The 4,407-nt window shown below is 39.4% G+C and overlaps 1 pseudogene; it reads right to left on the reverse strand.

Annotated features, from left to right (window-relative positions):
• Window positions 1-3,268: 3,268 nt before the first annotated feature.
• Window positions 3,269-4,046, reverse strand: LOC111406645 (annotated as a pseudogene).
• Window positions 4,047-4,407: the final 361 nt, after the last annotated feature.

Here is a 4,407-nt window from a genome sequence, read left to right on the forward strand (position 1 = left end):
TCTCCTCACTGTCTTCGAGAACATTTTGATTGGCCACCTCGAGTAGTTTAGGCGCCTTAGGATGTGGCACTCCCTGTTGTTGCCTCATCATTTGTCCATAATTCCGTTGAAAACGCTTTTGTTGGGTTCTAGTCATCTCGTTGAAGGGTATCACCCTTCCTGTATTATACTGGAACGAATGCCATAGATTTGGTTGGGGAGGTTGCGGTCTGAATGTTCTCTCATTATTTATTGACCTGAACTGCCTCTCAAAAGGGGATCTCCTATAGAATGATGTACCTCGCCCTCTACCAGGCTGAGCATTTGGGAAAAAACTAGGGCGATGGCGAGGTTGCGGTCTGAATGTTTTCTCATTATTTATTGACCTGAACTGCCTCTCAAAAGGCGATCTCCTATAGAATGATGTACCTCGCCCTTTACCAGGCTGAGCATTTGGGAAAAAACTAGGGCGATGGTGATGCTGCCATATCCCTGGTTTCTCTGTATTTACACTCACTTCTCTTTTACATCTTGCACACAAGATGTCTTCATCCTTTTTAGGCTACTTCCCTTTGATACGTTCAAAGACACTGGAGTGTGGCCCAGGGTCCTCTTCTCCATCATCTATAACCAACTTGAATCTTGGCAACTTGTTTTTGAAACCAGTCATCACCATGTTCACCCCAAGTGGCTGTGGAAAAGGGTTTCCATCCATTGCCATCTTCTTATCCTCGAACATAATTCGTCCTGATTCAATGGTGTCCTGTAACACATGGCGAAAAACCAAATAGTTGTTAGTCAAATACGATCATGCATTATGCCACTTACAATATTTTTTACCCTTGATTTGTTCAGAGCTTGGCAACTTATGTTTATCGCTCAGCTTTATCTACTTATCCTTATATAGTTTATCAAATATAAGGTCAGCTTTGGTTACATCGAACGAGAACGTTCCAGCCTTTTTATTTTCATCTTTTATAGGCTCATCCTTGCCCGACGATCTAGACTTAGCCATTATAGGACAAGTATATGTGTCTCCTTTGATTAATTCGGTCAAACACATTTCGGTTTGATCATAATACTCATCATTAATGGTATGAACATCAAAATTTGGGTCTCTATAATAAGTCCCCTTGCTAGAATTTTTCATTTGCTCTTCTTCTCTTATTAATCGTTCATACCTAATCACATTTGCGCTCAATTGGAAAAGATCAGGAAATTCCCTGTCTTGAAATTTCTTTTTCAAATCAAAGTTTAGACAACTTTGAGCGATTTTGACAAACTCCTTTTCGGACAAAGGTACAAAACATTTACTTCTTGCTGTCTTGAACCTTTGAAGGAAACCTTCTACCCATTCGTTTGGCATTTGACGTAGATTTGCCAAATTGGTCAAAGTAACTTCAGACTCAATCTTATAAAACTGAGTATGGAACAATTGCTTCAATTTTTGCCATGTTTGAACAGAGTTCGCTGGCAAATTGATGAACTAAGAGAAAGCTACTCATGTTAATGAACTAGGGAACAACCTCATTTTATGGTAGTCGGTTACTTCACCACTTTGCAGTGTGAATCGCCCTATGTGTTCTAGAGTAGACACATCTTCTAAACCAGTAAATAATGAGAATTCTGGCACTTTATACCCTCTAGGCCATGGATATGCTTGGTCTACCCAATCAGGGTATGACTTTGTGTAAGTCGGCCTAATGACAGGACGTACCCCAAAAGCCATTTGATCTTGTACTATTTCCATAATTTGATTTCTCAACATGACGTTGAGGTCATATGGAATTCCTACAGGTTGGTTGGTCGGTTGATTTGCCTGAGGCCTGATGTTTGGTCCTTGGTTGGCAACAAAGTTGCCATGATTTGGGTCATTGTTACCATTAGCCTGAATATTTATTCCATCATTAACACGTGGGGTATTCTGTCCATTATTTAGAACATTGTCTCTTATATTTAGGTTACCCCCCAAGTTAGATGTACCATTACCACTATTCTGATTTGGCATTACACCATCCCCTGGTTTGAAGTAGGTGGACCAAAAGGTGGTTCTATCCCCTAATTTGGACTTAGGACTGGGAAATTATGTCCCACGATTGTCCTAGTTTGAAAGTGATTTGCAATAAGCACAACTGGCTGACAAATTTGGCCTACTAACTTATTCATTATTTCATTTAATGTATTCAGTTGTTTGGCCATGTTGTCATAATGTGCATTCCCATTCTGGGTAAATCTTTCCATATTATGAACATTTCATAGATTTACCTGTTCAACGACATCCTGTGTGAGTTCTCCAAGCAATGCACGCATGGTTCGAGGACTCAACTCTATCATTGGCTCGTAACGACTGTGACTGCTCTGACTCTGTCCCTCTATTCGTGGAGAGCTTTGCTGCTCCTCATATCGCTCGATCACAGACTGGACTCCTCCCTGACTTGCTGCTTCCTTATCAGATTTGTGAGGCATATTGTTTTACCTTTTGTATCTTCAACACCAAACACCAATTGTCCCACCGGGCGTGCCAAATTGTTTCGTGCAGGTAGTCGCTAACAATTAAAAAGGTATCAGACGATTGTGTAACGAACAGACCTCTTGAGACAAAGTCCCAAAAAGGGGTGTTTTATTGGCTATGATTTACAATTGGAAATAAACAGAATGCCTCCAAGAAGCACAAACACACGAGTACTAAAAGAAGTGTTTAAGTTTAAACTAAGAAATCAAAATTACATATTCTCTGTTTGAAAGTGTTTGATTCGTTTTTTCCCTATGTCTTCTCTTCCTTTTATATTCCCTTGATGATTTTTTCGTGACAAATAGCTTGGAAACTGCTTGATTGCTATATAACTATCCACTTTCTTTATGGTAGCTAACTTGTCGTGGAACTGTCGTCTCTAACTGTTGCCATTACTCTTTGTCGTTCAACCGCCTTCAACTGGGCTTCTTGAATCGTGGAATGTGATAAGATCACTCAATAACTGCTTCAATATCTGCTATTCTGGATAACCATAATGTTTTATGCTTGCTAAGATCCTGGGCGATTCGAAAGTTTGGGCGAAAATGGGGTCATCGCTCTGGGCGACCGTAAGGTACTCCATTGGCTCAGATTCTGGACGTCTTGCAAGTTTGGACGATGATGTTACTGTGCTCGTGGGCTTCTACCGCATTCATCAATAATCTTGTTTGGACCTTTATCATGGATTCCCCAATTGGGCTTCACTCTTTGAGCTATTTGATTTGGCTTGCACTTTTAGTGTGTCAACAGTACCAAAAATATCACAAGTCTACTTGATCACTCTTCAAAAGAATGTCCAGGTGAACGACAACGATCGTAAGGAGCCCACAAATGATCAACATTACCTAGTTTCCTCAGGTCCAGCCTCAACCATAGTTTGCCATTGCCACTCCAATGCAGTACACTAATTGGTCCAAGATGCAAATTATGCATTTTCCTTCAACATTGTCACCTCCTAATCTATGCTGATTCCATCTATGATCATTTGGTTCGATATTTCCATCCAAAAACAAGCAAAAAAGGTGGCAAAGGATCCAATCTATAAATTCTCTTTTGCTTTTGCACTACCATCCAATCCTCAACTTTCTGAGTATAATCTCCTTGTCTCCATTTTGTCATATCCACAACCATTACTCATGCGTTTAAGTAACAAGGTTGTCATCCTTGGAAAGTTTTTGCTAACTCGGGATTCGATCAGAAAGGCTCTATGAAGTAGCTAGTGAAATTTGCATGGCAATATTCAGGTATAGTAAGAACTTTTTCATTCAAATTTACCCTCCCAAAGCTTTGCAATATCATCCACCATTACAAGAGTAGAATCAAGATAGATCAAACGGTTGACATGGGATGGTAAAATATCTAAAAGATAAATTTTTACATAGTTTATGGGTTGGTCTAAAGCTTGACAAATGGATTTTGAAATTAATCCTCGAACTCTAATTATGTCAAATCTATACACCTTGAAATTGAGGTAAGGAAAGGTAGTTTTGATGCACGAAAACACCTTGTGTTCATGTTGTAACCAAATGAAGTAGAAGAACGCATTTTTCGGCATGTCGTGTCAATAGTTTCAACAAAGATTATTGGCGGATTATATTAACATAATTATGCATTGTATTTACCAAATTTATAGTTACCATAGATAGATTAATACCTGAGCCCCAACAGTACGTTTATAACTTTTTCTATATAATGAAATATGACTTTGAAAATAGGAGAATAATTAAGCCAATTTCTGTTATGGTATCAGAGCCATACCTTTTTTTACTGAATCGTCGATCTTGATATAACTTCGTTCCTCATGGTGGCCGACGAAGTCCTCAACGGTGTACTGTGTAGGCTTTTGTAATTTCGTATGGTATTGTTGATTTCTTGGTCTGCTCCGATGGTGACAACACCGATGGGTGACTGGTTGG

Source organism: Olea europaea, chromosome 12, assembly GCF_002742605.1.
Source record: "Olea europaea var. sylvestris chromosome 12, O_europaea_v1, whole genome shotgun sequence".
NCBI lineage: Eukaryota > Viridiplantae > Streptophyta > Magnoliopsida > Lamiales > Oleaceae > Olea > Olea europaea.